Raw genomic sequence first — 18581 nt, forward strand, 5'->3', positions numbered from 1 at the left:
CTAAGAGCCAAATCACGTCCTCGGTCCCTTCCTCATCCACCCACCTACACCAGGGATGCTGCAACAAGAGCTCTAACAGGGATAATCCTTCTGGCAGAAAACCACCACTGCAGCAGCACAAGTTTTACTGGGTGTGCAATCACAAGATTTGCTACCCATCCTCGCCACGATGCAGGTTTTCCTAGTCCAGCACAAACCAAGACGCTCTTGGTGCTCTCTTAGCTTTCCCCTCTTCCCTCTTCTCCCCACTGCTACAGTCCTGAACTGAGGAATAGACAGCCAAGTCCCAAAGGAAATCAAATAGAAGTTGTTCCTTTCAACTCGGGTGAAGAAGAGCCCGTGCTTATAAACCTGCAGACTTTGAGCAGAATAAATGAATCTCCAAATAGCCCCTGCAGACAGGAGGAGACTTGGGAAAAGGAATCTCCCATGGGTTCACAATGGATTGTCCCTCCAAGTTTTTAACCAAGCATTTTCTCATCAGAGATCCTCTCACGGCCAGTGATTTTCCAGAGCAGAAAATGAAAGCAGAATTCTGACACATATCCGACAAGTCCTGCAGAGCCAGAGCACCCGTTCTTTCCATGACAGAGATTATGCACACCTCAGACCGCAAACGTCTATCCAAAGCACAGCCAAAAAGCTTAAGAAACACATTTTCACTAGAATAACACAGTGCAGGGTGTCAGGCTCATTTTGCAAGGACTGGTAGGAGCCTGGATCTCAATTAAAGCTAGCAGGGCTCAAAATAGCCTTTTGCAGTATTTCCAGCCTGTAACGTAAAGCATGGGTCATATTACTGAAAGCACCCGAGAAACACAAACATCTGAGGTTCAGCTTCAAAGTGACCCTTGTTTCAACACCCGCATATTTTTCCCCATGGATGGAATATGGTTAAAAGCAACACATGACTGCCATTTAATACTAAAGAAGTGGACCACAGACCGCATTGATGCAGACAGAGGCTACGCTTACAGGTAGAGAACAGATGCACAGAAGTGACTTTTCCAAGGCTACACAGTAAATCCAAAGCACAACAGAGACTTAACCCCAGATCTTCCAAATTCCCCCTTTTCTCCCAAACCATTGCACTTTTCCTTCTGCTTGCTATTGAAAGCCAGCTGAAGGGACACAGTATGGCTGAAGAGACATGCTCAGCAACCAGTCCTGTAGTGAGGAGCACAACTGAGAGAGAAACCACTCCCTTTGTGAGATGGGAAGAAAGTGGAGGGGAACAGCAGGGTGCTCCTGACAAGATGGGAAGGAAAGCAAAGGGGTTTTATTTTTTGCCTTTACTGTGAAAAGATGTCTGCAATTCCCTTATTAACAGCACAGATCAGCCCTAGCTAGGGAACAGCTGGAGAGGCTAAAAAATGGGGTCTTTTCAAAGCACCATTTCTCTATAAATAAGAAACGTGAGCTATTGCCCATGAGAGCAGCCCGTTACATTTCTGGGGCTTGCTCACTTAGCTATGGAAGAAGCCAAACTGGCTGAACGACTCTTTCTGGGTTTCAAAGCAAGCAACATAATCTCCCTAACCACCAGAAGCCTGGAAGGGCCCACTAAGGTCCTAAGCCAGTGTAAAACATGGGACACAGTAAACTTTGATTGTCCCAGGGTCTGTGGGGGCAGAGGGGAGGGTTCAGCTCACTTCCCAGGCCTGAGGGACCCTCAACTCTGTATGCTGTATGGAGATGCTACCACATGTGCTGGTGTATTTTATCACTTTTTAATAAAAAGAGAAGTAAATCCCTCTGCTGCAGAGCACCATGTGCAGGAGGGGCTGACCCAACCGCCCCCAGCTCCAGACAGGAGACTGCCACGATGCCTATAGGGTCACGGAGGCTGTAGGAAGGCCGTGGGGACAGACAGCAGCACCAGAGGTGGATGTGCTTAACTGGCCAGGCAATGAGCTGATGGGTTAATGGTGCACTCTGTGCTGGGTGGGTGGAAGGGGGGCAACCAGGCGTCTGGGAAAGCTGGAGGGATGGGAGAGGGGGAGGACCTGTATCAAGTTTTAAAGCCATTTGCTCTGGCCCTACTTGTCGTTATGATTTTCTCCTACCCTTGGCAAAGAAGATGCAAAATCCAACCTGGTAGGAAGTTGGAGGATGACTCGGGTCATTTGGGTTTTTTTCACAGCCAGCTTCAATTCCCTTCAAACCCCAGTTCACCCCAGCAATCCCCAGTGCAGCGGCCTCAGTGAATCCAACGACCCCCGGAGTCCACATCCCCACACCACAAAAACACTTAAATACACACACCCCCCTCAGGGGAAGATCTTCCCTCTACCTTCTTATATCTAGACCTGAGGGCTCAGCTGTGTCTTCTTACACAGATATTTTTACGGAGGCAGGAGAATTAAGTTTTATTAAAATAAGGGCTGTGATTCTCTCTGTCACATGCTCCCATGACACGGGAGTTCAACATGACATGTATCACCAGGAGGGCTACCAGTAAAATTGCAAGAACTAGCAACCGAAAGACCTAGGTTCAGGCCAGAGGCAAAGAAAAGACACAGCATGACAAGAGGCTGAACATCTTGTATTGTTCTCACGTGTGTCCTCGGGTCAGGTGTGGAGCAGAGAGAGTGAGGCAAGGCAGCCATGAAACAATGCTGAGCATGTTTTCCTTGCCCTGTGCCATTCATACACTAAGGCTGTTACAGCTGCAGCCACGTGTTCCCCACACAGCTACAGACAGAGAGGATTTTATTTTCTCTCTAAAGCTAAATCTCTAATCCAAAAACCTACGGATGAAAACCAGGGTTGGGAAAGGAAGCCATGACCAGTTTTCACCACCCAAAAAACTGGCTGCACAGCCACCTGGGTGCCAATAGGACAGAGATAACAGTACTGAAGTGGATAAAATCAACTGTTCTGTAAGAGCTTTCTCAGACCATTAGTTAATTAAGCTGCCAACAGATAAAGGTGTATATAAAAATCACCTTCAGCACCCAAGATTAAAGAGGAGCGGTGGGTTTTGGTGCCTACCCCTGCCTACCTGCAAAATACAAACCTATTCTTTCTCTGCACGGTCTCTACTTTCACAAAGCAGTAAGAGTTAAAAGCAAATCCACACTCCTTCAGCGAAAGCAAAGCCACGGCCAAGCGCATGAACACCAGGGAGAAGGTGAGCACAAGCCCGTGGCTTGCAAGCTGCCCAGCTTTATTATTTCTTGAAACAAAGGCATCAATTAGTGCAAAGATTTTTCAAGAGGTGCGAGAGATGCGACACCTGTGACGAGCCAGTTCTGGACCCATCGTCCACCTGGGAGCATCATTTGGAAGCTGCTGAGCAGCTTTTTGCTTTGCCCATCCTCATCCCACCAGCAGCCACATCCCAGATTGCCCCACAGACACTGAAGGGGCCTCATTCTCATGCAAGGAACGGTGGACCTACCCTATCCATGCTGCACCCCAGTGACCTCAGCAGAGTTAAACCCAGGCAGGGTCCTTCTAGAGAGTGCCCCCCTCCACAAGGTGAATTGAAAAGGAAAAGGGGATTTGGAAGCCCAAGAATGGATGGCAACAAAGAAGGAGTGTTCTCAAAAGACCTTCAGTAACAGGGCATTCTCATGAAAACCACAGAGCATCATGAGGTCTCAGCAAACAGGAAAGCCAAGGACTGCAATTACCTTTCTAAACACCCTTAAAGATGCTACAGGACTAAGCAGTGATCTTCTCAAACTTTGCCTTTCCAAAAGTGATGGCTTCCCAGTGTACCTTTACCCTGCTGGTGACCCACAGAGTCCTTGTAACCACATTCCCACGCTTACGTTTAAACCTTACTCAAGAGCTGAAGCCAGAAGTTAAGTGGTTTACACACTTCCGCCGAGATGAGTAACATCATTTTCTCCTGGCTCCCCACGTGAATTACAGTCCCCTCTGGGCAGTGCAGAATTGCTTTTGAAGAGCAGCTGGAAACACTTCAGCACTTTCCGAGTAGATAAAAGGAGAGCTGTTGAATCCAGTCTATTCTGGGGAAGAGAGAGATTTTGCTTCCCGACGGCTGTTTACAGCGCTAGCCCAGCCCTGGCTGGGATAGCATCAACCACCGTCGCACTCCGGCAAAGTTACCATCACCACCCCGCATTCATACTTGCCACAGGAGAGAGAAGAACGTTACTCCAACAGCCTCTGGTTAACATGCAAATCCCAGCAAACTCGTACACCTCCTGCTGCCACCCAACTTTTCTGCAGCCCTGACTCCCAATGTGCTAGAGTCGGAGACGGCCCCCGCTTTCACAGCAGAAGCTGGAAAGGCTGTAAAAGAGGAGCTCCAGGGAGGAAGACATGGGCACATCTTGGCTCTTCTCTGAAACAGAGCAATGTGATGGGCTCCTGTTACAATGCAACAGCACGGCACGGACGCAGGGCAGTGCACCGGTGGCAGAATGACCCCCACAGGGCTAGCGGCGCCCCAAAACCAGCAACAAAACCACGGGACTGAGCAGTAGTATTTTACCCCTCCTCCCTCTGCATCTCGCTTATCCCAGTATCACAAGGCCTTCCAGCAACATCTTTCATGACTTTGTTTAAATGCTTTCCAAACCCATTTAATCTTTAGCATCCACAATATCCTGTAGCGATGAGTTCCGCAGTTTGCCTACACGTTGCGGCAAGCAATTTCTCCTTTTGAAGCATCCACAAAGTCATTTCACTGCAGATGCAGAACGAGATGGAAAAGGAGGAGGCAGTCTGGAGGAGGAGAAATAAAACAGTCACAGCTTTAGGAGGAAGAACTGGCAAGGAAAGGTTAAATGAACTGGGTTCATTCAGCCTAGGGGAAAAAAAAAAAGAGAAGACTAAGGCACAGAGTCTTAACAATCTTCCAGTAGCTAGCAGGTTATTGAGACAGCATTTGATTGTTCTCTGTGTTCACAGTGGCAGGGGAAGAAGAAATAATTTAACTTGGAGCAAAGAAAGCTTAAGTTTAGACATTAAAAAAAAAAAAACAAAAAAAACCCAACCAAACAAAACAAACCCAAACTTTCTCACTAGAACAGGTATCAGGGAAGTTGCAGAATTCTTCACTGGAGACATCTATGGAAAGGTTAAGCAAACACCTGTGCAGAGGGGAAAGGTATAATTGATCTTGCCTCAGTGCCAACATACGGAGTAGATTATCTGCAGAGGCTCATTCCAGCCCTCTGCTCTGTGATACCAACAACAAACTTTCATGCATTTTTAATTGCATTTTAATTTTTGTCCTCATATAGCTTGAGACAAGTGTAAAAAAAGAAGCTGTGTCTAATAAATCAGAAATTACATGTTTCTCATTTCTCCAATGTAGTAAAAAGATGTAGAAGTTCCAAATCAGAACAGATATATGTTAAGCTATACAGCCCAATAAATATGTATGGGTGTCACGTCCCCCTTTGCTGTGCCAAAAATAGTACCAAATTATGCCAACCAATGAGAAACTACGTTTCATTAGGAAATGAACTTTAAAATACAAGATTAAAATGTGTTTTTTAAATCAAGATTTCTTGCTTGTTGATTTAAATCATGATTAAAATGGGTGATTTAAATCAACCGTCCTGAACAAAACATGCATCTTTCTCAAGTCTTTAGGGTGAAGACGAGAGTGGTACCCTGAAGATCAGTCAGATAATTCTAGTTTCTACTGCTCTGCTCTTTCTCCAGCTAAGCAGTCCTACCACATTTATCTTCTCTGAAGAAAAAAAAAAAAAAAAAAAAAAAAAAAAGGCAATTTCCACACCCAAGCCTGACACCCCCAGTCCCTTCCACAACCCTTCTCTGGACCTTGTGCCTGCACAGTTCTCCTGCCCGAGAAGCATCATCAAGAAATTTCAAACTGACACAGAATCTGTCTCAAACAAACTTCCCTGCGACAATTATAATCAGATCCTCCCTGGATGCAAATAGTGTTTCTGAGCGTGGGCTCCAATCACGGCTCGTGAATAATTACGACAGGATTTCAAAAGCCGCCCTCGAGAACAAGTGGAATGTGGAATCTACATGCCTCCCCGCAGAGCTGGAAGTACACGGACCAGAAGGGAACTGCCTGCTGGCAAGACGCGGAGCAGAGCGCCCCAAAGCCCTCGTTACAAACGGATATTGGATATTTCACCCCAGAGTTGGGCCTGTGGCTCATGTCAGGGATGTGCTGCACCCTCGCCAGACCCCAGCCGCTTCCAGTACGATCTCGAACATTTCAGCCAGGGGTGGCTGAATGCCTGGTCTAATCCTTCTGTCTTCCTGTTCTCCTCCCAGGAGGCTGTCCTCTTTGCTGCTGACACTAACCAGACACAGAGCGGAGCTGGTCTAAGGGAACTTCAGCCTGTGCTTAAAGAAGCCATGGGGTTTATGGGCCAAGGCAGCTCTGGAAGCCCCGCTGGGAGCTACAGCCGTACCTCGGATGTTTGGGTGGCACGCTGCCGAATCCAGTCTCTGGCTCCAGGAACAGGCACAGCCCGGTGCTTTCATCTGCGGCTCAGCCCCACGAAGCAGAAGGAAAGTCACGGTGAAACACAGCAAAAGAGCCCTGCTGGGCATCACCTTCCTCAGCCACCGTCTAGAGCACCAGGGCGCCACAGAAGGTGGTAGCTCCACGTTTCTGCAGACTGTTCCGGGTCCAGGGATGGGCAGGCCACATCTCCGAGGCTGTGTCACACGCTTCACGTAGAAGAAGCTCCCCCAGAGCTCTGAAGAAAGCTACAGACTCCAGAGACCTTCTGATTGTCAGACTGCTCTGCCAAGACCACCATGCACCTATTTACCAGAACTAGGCTGAACACCAGTTCATTTCCCTGGGGCCCATGGACACAGAAGGGACTGAGACAGAAAGCAAAGCCCAAAGTGTACACGCCTGGCCAAGACATACCACCCGGCTTTCTCTTCCCTTTTCTCCAAATCAAAGATCAGCCTGTGGTTCCAAAGATTCCCCAAATGGCTTCCAACACTTTTATTTATCTACTTATTTAACTGATCTGAGCTACAGTGAACAGAAAGCTAGCAAGGAAGCTGAATTTCAACCTATTGCAAAACCAGAATGACTCTCCAGTCACCGCGGGTAGAGATGCAGCCTACCTGACCGACCTCCATGGGCCACATGGAACACCCCAGTGCCAGAATCTGCCTTTCAGAATCTTCTATCAGAAGTGGGGGGAGGTACCCTGAGCCGAACAATGAAAACTTTCCAGCAACAATGCGTGAAATGGAGACAACTCAGCCCGAGACAACAGCTCTGGGGATCTCAACCCCAACTAGTCCATGCAGGAGGGAAATGCCTCACGGCCATTTTAACTGTCTTGGTGGTGGCAGTTTTACTGGAACGGGATTAGGAGTGGAAAAAGGGCATCAGCAAGGATGGAGGTGGAAAGGAGAAGCAAAGACGAGCAGAAAGAAATAGCCAGAGCTCTAAAAGTGAGTGGACAGCCCAGATTCAACTTGAAATTTTCTCAGTGCATACTGAGATTTCCTCAGAAACAAGACAATTCCACCAAATGACATTTCAGCAGGAATCCACCAAAATAAAAAATCAGGATTTCACCACCACCACCACTTAAAATTTTCTCTATTTTCTCTAGTTTGGTTTTTAAGAGTCAAAAGTCAAAGAACTGTCAAGATTTTGAATTCTCTCTTTCTTCTTACTCCTGCCATTAAATGAAACAGAAAGAATGGCATGCAGGCAGGATTCACCTGCCCTTCCCTCCCCACATATTCTAACTCCTCAAGACTTCTTTTTTAAACTAAATATGAAGAGTCTATGAAAGGAAAAGCTAACTTATGTTAAAAACTGCCTTTGCAAAAAGTCTAGGAATCCTTGAATACAACTACAGAATAGAAACGAAAGACGACAAAAACATTACTGAAAATAAGCTTTAAGTTTCTCATTAAGAGAAGTCCTTCTCCTGCTTGGTACAATGGAACCCTCAGCATTTTTTTCTTTAAATAGATCGTTGTGTTGTTTTGTTTGGGGTTTTTTTGCCAGTTTAATATTTTCCCTCTGGATTAAATTGGACAGGACAACAGGGCAGGGGGCAAGTCAGGCTCAGGATTTCCAGCTTTGGCTCAAAAGCCAAAATCTGTTGTTGATCTCTTGGGTAGAACAGCAGAGAGAGGCCAGAGTGAGCTTTAAAAACTAATTCCACACCTTCCACAGACTGAGAGGCATCTCTTTCCATCTGTCAACCCAAGCAATTCTCCTTGCAGGAGGAGAAGCAGGCCAACACCTGAGCATATTTTGCAGATATTCCAGTGATTTTGCAAACTCACCCCACCACGAGAGAAAGCAGCAGCGAGCTACAGTCTAGCCTGCCTCTCCTTCCCTCGGCAAGCAAACTGACTGCCTGGCCCCGGATTCTGTCATTAGAGACAGGAGTCGTTAAGAATTCATGCCCACTGCCAATGCTGCGTTTTTTGGAGAGGTCCTGCACTCAGGCAGAACTAATGAGCAGGCAAAGCAAGAGAACGGCAGTTAAAGCAGAAAACACGCACACAAATATAGCCAAAATGAGAATGCAGACTTATCTGTAGGTCTTCTCCCCTCCGAGGTATTTCAGCAGCATCGCATAATGAAATGTTTACCCCGGGGAAAGGATGATTGTCATACCTGTTATACGGATGGGGAGGCTGAGGTAGGAAAGATCTAACTACCCAGACGTACTGGAGGGCTGTGTTCGAACTGGGGCTGGATTTGAAAGGGCTGATCCTGACATATTCATTCAGCCGAGAAGATCACAAGGTGAAGACATCACCTAGATGGCTCTGAAGGCTGCAAATGCTCAGCTGTAAAAATAGGCCAGATAATACCTGTCTGAAGGGGATTTACCCTGCCGTACTTGCAAAATACTTTGCAGTCATTGGACAAAGGATTTTATCAAAATACAGCCAGAGGCTGGATGAGATATTAAACTCCCCCCTCTTCCAGCTATTGCAAAAAAATCCTGCTGGTTTCTGGGAGCAGAAGGCAGCGCTTCTTCCTGCATTTCTGTGCGTAACAGCCATCCCGCAGAGCATGTGCTTACCGCTAATAAAGAACCTTAACTGCAATGGAAGAGCAGAGAACTTAATCACATATAGAAAGAAATAGGACACGCAGAGAAAGGATTCACAGAGGGATGGGCTCCCTTTGCACCCACAGAGCAGTTTATATAATGACGGATGCTCCTTCAAAGTATACATTTCCATGTCCAGCTTTACTGAATTGTGGCTGCTGGAGAATCGTAACTAAAGCATTTCTCACCCACATCTGTTTACGTTGTAAGCCAGAACGTTACAGCAGCGTTTATTCCTTCTTCCCTTTTTCTTCCCCTGCCTGCTTTTTCCCCGAGCATCCAATTTTTTAGGCCTATAACCCTGAAAATGATTAAAGTCTCCCATTGATTTCAATTGGCTTTTGTTTAAGGGCTTGATAGCAGAGAGAAAAATTGAATGATCATTCACTGAATGAGACAGATTTGGCCCAGTTCTCCAGTTGGTGTAAATCAGCACGAGCCCACGGATCTCAGAGGCTCCCTGCCCTCTGCTGATGACTTAGCCCACTTCTGTGCACACAAGGAATTTTAATGACGCTGCCCTGCGTTGGCGGCACACGGGCCCAGAGTGCAGCTTTGAACGCTGCTCAACAGCTCCAGCTCAGGACCGTGGGTGCTCTGCCCCATTCCCCTTCCTGACACCCCGTGCCACGGGCTGGAAGACAGCACTGAAGCTGCCAGGGTCCTTCCCCTGGGGCACAAGCCTTTCCACTGCCACGAGGTATCCCAGCCTACTGGATCTTCACTTGCAGCAAAAGGTAGAGCACCCTGCTAATCCCAGCATTCAAACCAAGATGCTCTCAATATCTTACACCAATACTCCGGACTGTGGGGTAGGAAGGGTGAGGAACGGGCACCTATTTATGTATTTATTTTGCCTCCCTGCCTCTCCTTCCTCACCAGAGGGAATTAGCCCCCCTGGGAGAAGAGGAGGCAGCCTGCGCTGGCAGCAAGGTGAAAGGCACAGGGAGGCTTTGCAGCAGCACGTGCCTGAGGCAAGACAAGAGGCATACCAAGCACAACTCCTAAGCCATGCTGCTGCTGGAAATCTCCTCGAATTAACTTCCCCTCACGATGCAGATATTCCTTCACTCCATAGCTCACCTGTAGGCCTGTCCAACCTGAGCGAGGTGCTCCTGAGAGGGGTAGGAGGGGACCATGAGAGAATATGGTACACCTCAGCAGTGCCATCTCAGGGCTAGCAGTAGGTTTGGGCTCCGAATAGGAGTGAGAAGACAGGGCCAAAGGTAGTCAAACCTCTGCTAGAATGTGGTTTTCCAATGAGTTTTCAATTACCTGATTAGAGACATACTACAAGAGACAGTTCGGAAGAGCAAGAACCATTTGTCCACAAGCCTCTAGCACTGATCAGCTGGCTCTTTCTTTCCCCACAGAGGAGACTGCTATGGCAGTCCAGGAAAGGAAGAGAAAAGCCAAAGCAAAGAAACAATCAAGCTAACAAGAGGGAAATCTCCTCCGGCTGGCATGCCTCTTGCTTACCTTGATTAGTTGAGCAGGATATAGACATAAAATTACAATTGCTTCCTCCGTTCCCCTTGGCCCCCCCCTTTGTGTGGGGAAGATGTTAAAAACGTCAGGCTTGATTTACCCTGACACTCTGACTGACTCACGATAGCTATAAATCCTCCCCACGAAACGCAATCTCCTCTACCTGCCGCACGGCTGCGGATGGCAGGGGGAGGAGGTGGGGAAACGCGGTCTCCCCCTCTCGCTGTGCACATCAAGCCCAATAACTTCTTCTTTCACCCATCTCAAAAGAGGAGACGGGCAGCTTTTGTTCAGGTTGCTCACGCTTTTGCGGGAGTGTGTTTTAAACAAGGCCATGCGATATCTCTTTCGCTTTGCGGCTGTCTCTGTTCATTTTTATTGATGCAAGAATCTGGGTATGTGCTGGAGCACACACATTCAGCTCAATCTGACCACTGCCAACTGCATTACAGCTCAATTTCACCAGGGTGATTAGCTCCAAAAGGAGCAAAAAAAACCAAAACAAAACAAAACAAAAAAAAACAAAACAAAAAAATAAAAGGAAAAGCCAACCTATCCTTGTGCAAACTTCCAGGAAAGAGAAGCACAGAAGGCAATAGCTGAAGAGTGTTCTGGATAGAATAGCAATAGAAAGCTTTAGCCAGGAGGGAAGGAAAAGGGGTGGATAAAAGGAGAGAGGGAAAGATCTAATAGGCGAAGCAGATGCGGTGCAGTCTGGGATACAGTTCTGGCACGTCTCCAGAGGCCGAAGCAGTTCCTACAGGATGGAGGTTTTCTTTTAAAAATACTAATGGGCTGATTTGCAGAGCTGCCTGGCTCCCAGGTCTCCCACAGAAACTACTCCTCAAACATCATTAACATAGGTGCACTGCTGAGAAAGCCTTCCAAATCTGACCCCGCAGCCACGCTGCCTGACTGCGGCAGCCGACTCAAACAGTACCTAAACGAGAGAGGAAAAGGCTCTGCCTTCCCCTGCCCAGCCATCACACGCCATCCCCACACGCCAGTGCTTGCTGTGGCACTGTCACGAGCTGGGATGAGATTCACACGTTTGGCTCTTACCTCTCGAGTCCGCCGCCAGGTCTCAGCCTCGTGGGCTTGGGGTGTCCTCCACCTCTCCGAGCCCAGATGCTTCTGGTGAGAACCACGACATAGCCCAGCATCATCGCCCTTCCTTCATCACCTGCCCTGTGCTTCCTCATCCAGTACACAAGGTCTCACAGCGGGGGAGAAGACTCTGGGAAGACCCATCCCTGAGGAAAGAGAGTGCTGTCAGTCGAACCACAGCAGCTACATCCTCCAAGCGCTCAGCCCCTGAGCCCCTGTTTCCAGACAAGAGGACACAGCAGGTGTAAGAACACGGACACGGTCTTGCCAAGGGGAGGAGGGAGGAAGCAAATGAGTGATGGGATATCTATGGCCCTCTGCTTGCTGCAAACCCTCCGGTTATGTTCGGCATCCCCGGGGATCTGCCTTCCATGACGATCTAGTCCCGCTTCACATTTATTCTACCTCTTTTGGACTCCACAGCAGCACGTGGTGATGAAATAGAGATGTAATTATGCACTTCAGAAAAATGGACTTCCCTTCATTTTCTTTAAACCTTCTGCTTAATGAGTTCACCGGGTAACCCTCAGAACTTGAATCACAAGGTGCTGCAAACTATCATCTGTGCAACCTCTTCTACCCCACTCCAGACTGTACGTGGCTTGATCATACCCCTCTCCCAGACGCCGCTTTACTCAGCCGACACATCTCAACCTGCTTAATCTCTCCTTGCATGGGAGCTCCCCTATACCTTTGGTCACGGTCTGAATCTTTTTGAGGTTTCCTATATCTTTCCCAAGAGAAGGCAGTCACAACTCCAACGGTGGCAATTTTAGAGAGAGAACTTAATTCTCGCCCTCCCAGTAACACGTCTAATTCCTGGTTTGACCCCCACTGAGCAGGGGCAAGACATCTAAAACCCACGCCGATGTTGGCAGAGAGCTGGCTGCCATGCAGAGTTATCGACGGAGCCCAGCAGCATCCCCTTGCCATGACTATTGCAGATACCAAAGGATCAACAAGCTTGTTCATGTTGTCATTTCAGAAGGTTGCTGGAAGGATACTTTGTCAAATTACTGGAGGGACCAACAAGACATATTCTGGAGCTTAGGGCTACTTGTATTTACTAGCAGAACCACTACCGAGTTTATATCTTGTCTACAAAAAGAAGCCCAGAAACCTCTCCCTCCCAAGAGGGAAAACACACAGAGTACAATACAACACAACAGTTCCCGGTGACATCGGCACACTGAGCATCCTTTTGCAATCTCCTGGTTAAGAAAAGTTCCAAAAAAGTGTGTTGTGTGATAAACAAAAACAGCACAGCTGGAACTCCTGTAATATGGAAGCCTGTTTCTCTGTAGTTATTTATAAACTCTTCTTTTCAATAGTCAGTAGCTTCATAAACTAGAGCAGATCAATACACCTGAAAAGTTAGAGGCACATCACAGGGAATTAGATGACATTGGTGTACACATCTTTAGAAATCGGAAAAGAAGAGCTGATCAAAACGTGTAGGCCAAAAAAAGTCTTTTTTTTTTTTTTGCAATCAGGTATTTTCTCCATTTCCAAATAAATTTTTCTAGGTGTTTGACAGGAAAAAAAAAAAAAAAAAAATCTCTATTTTATATTTTTTTTCTCATCTCTGAACCCAAGCAATTTCTGATCTTTCCCACTGAAAAATGCCAGAAATTAAATTTATCATGGTTCTGGGAGGGAAAGCGGGGAGAAATCTGACATAGGTTACTTTATCTCGAGTCTTATTTTCGCTAATTTTTCACTCAAATCCAGCCACTGCTTTTTTTAAGCTGTTCAGAAAAAGAAAAGAAAATGCATTCTTTTCTCAGCAGAAGCCCTGCAGCTTCTGGACAGGCGTGGTTATTCTTCATGTGTGAAAAAACTTAGAGGCTCTGGGCTGCTGAGACAGACCGGAGATCACCCCCAGCCATGGGAACGCGAACACAGCGTCAGGGTTTCTCTTCTGGGAGGCCAGAAACCGAGTCCACCTCTCCAAGTTGTCTCCGAGTCACTTCCCCGGGCTGTCTGCAATCCAAATCAAATCACATCTGACTTCAGGCCAAGTTCAGGAAACTTGGTTATCTTTCTCCCCCTATCCGACAGGAGATGGCAGGTTGAGGAGAAAGAGAAGGGAGGAGTGAAAAATTAACACAAGCACTTAAGATGTTATGAAACTGCAATATGCATCTCTAGCCTGCCCCCTGGCCCTCAAGCCCATACATTATTTAATAGAAAAGAAAGCATAAATGAGCCAGAACAATAGCTAGAGGGAGGGAGAGGAATATATATATATATATTTAATTCCTTAAACCATGCCCATTAGTTTTGTTTCTTATTTAGGATACTGCATTAATCATGCTAATATTTTACAGCCGGGCTGTACACTTTAGCCATTACTTTAATCAAACCCATCAGCGTACCCAAGAACACGCTACCAGGTGGGAATAGCTGCTACCGCTTGCTGTTAATTACTTTGCATTTTACAGCAATCAGCAGCAGGGGCTGAGATCATAATAAATTCATGACTTATGGGTCCATAAAATCATTACCGTAGGAAAGTATGTTTTATCAAGCATTCGTCGGGCTGCTGCTCAGAGAGAGATTTCTTGAAGGAAATGACACCCATGAAATTAAACCAATCCTTGCAGTCAGCAGAAATGCTAATGTGGGCACAAACAGAGCCGAGGCTTGTGCGGAGCGGACGGGTGGGGGGAGCAGAGGGAGGGGAAGACGGAGGAGGACTTTGCCTCCCTGGAAGGAGGGGAGGCACTGGGGGGGAAGCCAGCTCCCCCCAGGACAGGCGGGAGGGAGGGAGGACAGGGCCCTGGAGGGGAAGGGAAGAACCGAGAGCAGGACGCAGGGCTGCCGGGGGGGGGTCTCGGCACCATTGCTGTCACAGCCTGAACCTGCAGGAATATTGCCCCACGGGCCACCTAAGCACGGGGACACGGAGGGAAAAGTTACTCTCACCCTTCCAACAGGAGGGATTCTCCCAGCTAAAGACGCACTGATGAGCTGACGTGCAGCAGCTCCAAAAAGCCTGGGCTCTATTCCCTCTCCGATGGCAGTTTTCCAGAAGGGAACACAACACATTCATGACTAATCACAAAATCTCTTCACTTAAACGATACTCCCGTGGCTCTGCACATAGATAACATCAGCTTGGCCTGAACTTCCTATCCCCAAACAGGGTCACATCTGAATCTGGAAGCTTTAATTCAACCACCTGAAAGCCCACGCAGATTACCTGGGACCTTACAGATGTGACCAGTGCGGGACCCGCTCTGCATCGAGCACAGCGATGCCATCACAGTAAAATCGAGAGCAACAGTGAAATCAAGCAGTGTCAAATTGACATAAAGCAGCAATAAAGCCACCTCAGGATTTGAGAAGCATGAAAGGAGCCTAAATGAACTCGCTGAATATTTTCCAAGTCTTTTCTGCACTCGCATAAAATCCCATGGCACTTCCAGAGTCATTAGCCCTGCCAGTTCCTAAAAAACGAACAATAAGTTCACTTTTAAGTTTTTTTTCTTGTTCTTTTTTTTTTTTTTTTTTCCTTTCTTTTCAATCTAAGACCAGCTGAGTATTCTTTGGCAAGAAGCCACCGGCTCTTTAAAGCTCTTGTGTTTCTTGGCCTGTGAAAATGAAAAAGTGGAATGCAAACTAGAAAATACCCCCAAAGTGTTAAATTGGCCAAGCCCTTGTTTTTACTGTTTGTTTCAGTTTGAAAATACTAAGGAAGCTCAGTCATAGCTGGTTTGTTTGGTTTATTCGCCTCTTCCAATTACACTGTGCAAACAGGGAACATTATTTAATGTTATTTAAGCATGAAATTATAACAGATCATTTTAAATATCAAGGTCCTAAAAATAAATCTTTCTATCAAGGCACAGCAGGTTTAGATCTACTAGCTTGTTAACATCCACCAGGGTGGGCAGATGGCAGGAAAACCATGATGGAGAGCTCGCCGCGTACAAGATTTGTTGTTTTCCTTTCTGGGGATCGTGAAAACCTGGGCAGCTCGGGTCTAGGCCTGCACTGCTGGGGCTGGTATTGGGAGGGACACGGGAGCAGAGCCAGCGGCGCGGCCAGAGCAAGCCTGGTGTCCCCCAGAACATCATCCTGCACAGCGCCCTGGGCTCTCCCACTTCTACACAGCCCAGGGGAGCAACAGCAGCCAAGAGTCACCTGTGATCGCCAGGGAAGATCTCTCTGAGTCTCACCTCCATGAGACGTGGTCTGTGAGAGGGGTTTTGTTATGCCTTCACCCCAGGAGGTTTTCTTACAAGAGAGGTGTGCCTGCAGCACCCCACACTGCGTGGTACCCCCATTCCACGGAGATCCCTTACAGCTAAAGCAGGACTCTCGGCCAGACCACATCACAGCTCCCTCTCCAGGCACTGCACTTGGATTTCTTTCCTTTAAAATCTCGGGAGACATGGGAAAACAGAGAAAGAGATCAGCCCATGCCAGCCAAAATGAGAAGGCATGGACCTACGCTATGGGAGATGCTCCCAGGTCCAGTTTAAGCTCATCAGAGATTTCCACACTACAGTCCAACGAGCCAACACCACGCAGAAATAACAGTCCCGGGACTACATTAGCCTAACACCAACCTTCATTCAGCTTCCAGCCACCTTGTGCTCCATCAGAACGTCCTCAGTGTCCTATCTGGGGCCTCAGAGCAAGCCCCAGGGCTCGGGCTGCAGAAATGCTTATGCCAAAACCTCCTGCACAGGCCCACCAGCCACGCAAGACAACCCCAACCCGCCACGGTGAGCCCCCCACAGGCTGCAGCAGAGCTGCCCACCCCCTTCCCCTCCTTCCAGACCGGTGGCGGATCAGAAGTGATGTGCAAACAAAAACTCCTTGTGTAGAACAAGTCGTGGGTAAGAGCAGGTTGTGGCGGAGCTCTGCTGTCCCCAGACCAACTGCTTTTTCTTTACAAGCTGCCTTTACCTTAAGAAATCCCAATCACTCTAATCCCCGGGAGTAAACTGCTCCAACCACAGCCCAGACAGCTGCTCATTGCTGTGTTGCTGGCCTGGCTTCAGCCCTGCCTAAGAGGGAGCAAGGAGGAACCAAGACCTGCAGCCAGATGCTCCTCAGTGGCTCCTAACCACCCAGGGCAAGCAAGCCACAGCCCCTCTGTGTGATAAACTATTTTATTTTGGGTTTGGCATGTCCAGTTAACCCCTTCCCTACCTCCCCCAGGGACAGGAAGGATCCAGACCACACTTCAAGATCTCTCTGTATCAGCACTCCCCAAGATGCAGAAAGGCAACAAAGCACAGCAAGCCACAGGGGAAACATTTGCCCAGAAAGTACCATGCTCCAGCCAAACTGACCTTCACCCTCAAGGAATTAGGCCAAATTACCTGGGCTAGATCCCCCTGTGTGGCTCAGGGCTGGAGCATCACCTTTTTGCTTCCCTGTACTGAGTTCCAGGTTGGCTGTTACTATTGGGGCCGTAAGTAACCTCATCTGACAGGTACTGCAGCCTGGAGATTTCCCTGTTACAGTCCTACCTGGCTATAAATATCCTCCTCTTCTTCAGGGAAAGGACGTCTGACCTGAAGTGTATGAAGCTTCCTGACAGGCTGGGAAAAGAGAATAGAAGAGGTTTAAATGTCAGCTAAAACAATCTTCATTTTCTTTTCTAAATTTGCAAAGCTCCCCGAGTCACTGGAGTGAGGCATTTGCCTGTTTGAAGTTCAGCCTGAAAATCCTTTTGCAAAATATTTGCTGAAACACAATAATGTTGGAATTGGAGGGGATTAAAACGGCTTCTGTCGTTGCCCCATCCCCCCCTGAAGCCCCTCTTTAAGAGGGTTTCTGTCGAGGCAGGGACTTCGGTCCCCATGTCTTGAAGGCGCAATACAAAAGAGAGAGAGAAAGAAATAAAAACGTAAAGCTCCTTACATCACTATTATTGAAATGCCTCATTTGACATTTTGACTGTTTCAATTAGCTAACAAGGAACGCTCCACTTAATCCACCCTCAGATGCTGAAAGAAACTAAGTCTTGCCCTTCCCCCATCCCAGATCCTGCCTGGCAGCTACTTCCCAGCCCCTGGAGAAATCCCAGTCCTGGTGATGGCTCCTGCCCCCGGGGGAGCTGTCAAGCCAGAGCCTACCCAGCCCTACGCCAGCTGAGCATCCTTCCCCCACGCTCTACACGCCTTCAGACACAGCATCAGAAAGTCTGGGGAGGAAGCTAAAGGGCACTCCCCCCAGTAAAAAAAAAAAAAAAAAAAAAAGTCAGTGCCTTTTCTCGCCATACACAAGAGTACTGCTAGACCAGCAAAGAGCTGGCCTCTCTCCCTCATTAGGACTAATCAACAGGGACCCCTTGCTGGTTTGAACCGTGGCAAGCTGAAAAACTTCCCGCAATCATTTGGTACCCGCAAGAGAGGATGAAACACCACGAAAACATTCCCCACCTCCTGCACACGGTCCTGGGCTAATTCAATTGGGTTCACTTTGTTTCTCCAGGATTTACCCGCCGCTGTGATTTTATGCCAAGGAAGCTGAAGCGCTGGGAGCATTCCTGTTGGCACGTGTAATGGCCGGAGCTTTCTTCCACAAAGCATTTTACTACCTTTAAACACACACACACACACACACATAAGCTCTCCATCCCACAGGTGAGCTGCTGCGTGCTGCTGGCTGGGAGGGGGACTCGTGGCCATTACAGGGGACAAACTAACACACTCCATAAAGTCAAGGCGATCGCCTTCAGCTGGGGGAGCTCTCAGGGAGATTGATTACCCTACCGGGAGCTCTTTCATTGCCTTGGGCAGAAAAGCAATTCACCAGCTCTTCCGTGGCCTGACTTTCACAGACAGCTCCCCCAGGCACCACCAAGAGTGTTTTCTCCCACATTTGGACGTGGAGGAGGGCGCAAGGAAGGAATGACGCCCGCAAAACTGCACAGATGTTTGATGTCCACAGGACAACCCCTCATCCGAAAAACGGAGGTCTTAGAGACAGTAGGCT

The 18581-nt window shown here is 47.9% G+C and overlaps 1 long non-coding RNA gene across 2 annotated transcripts in view; it reads right to left on the reverse strand.

Annotated features, from left to right (window-relative positions):
* Nucleotides 1–17145, reverse strand: part of LOC116962272 — a 42925-nt gene extending 25780 nt beyond the window's left edge. For both annotated transcript variants that reach the window (XR_004407483.2, XR_004407481.2), the window contains exons 1-2: nucleotides 17111–17145; nucleotides 11577–11767 (exon numbers count right to left, since the gene is read on the reverse strand). This is a non-coding gene — a long non-coding RNA (uncharacterized LOC116962272). The remainder of the gene's footprint in view (nucleotides 1–11576; nucleotides 11768–17110) is intronic.
* Nucleotides 17146–18581: the final 1436 nt, after the last annotated feature.

This window comes from Tyto alba, unplaced genomic scaffold, assembly GCF_018691265.1.
Source record: "Tyto alba isolate M040663 unplaced genomic scaffold, T.alba_DEE_v4.0 Super-Scaffold_1000006, whole genome shotgun sequence".
NCBI lineage: Eukaryota > Metazoa > Chordata > Aves > Strigiformes > Tytonidae > Tyto > Tyto alba.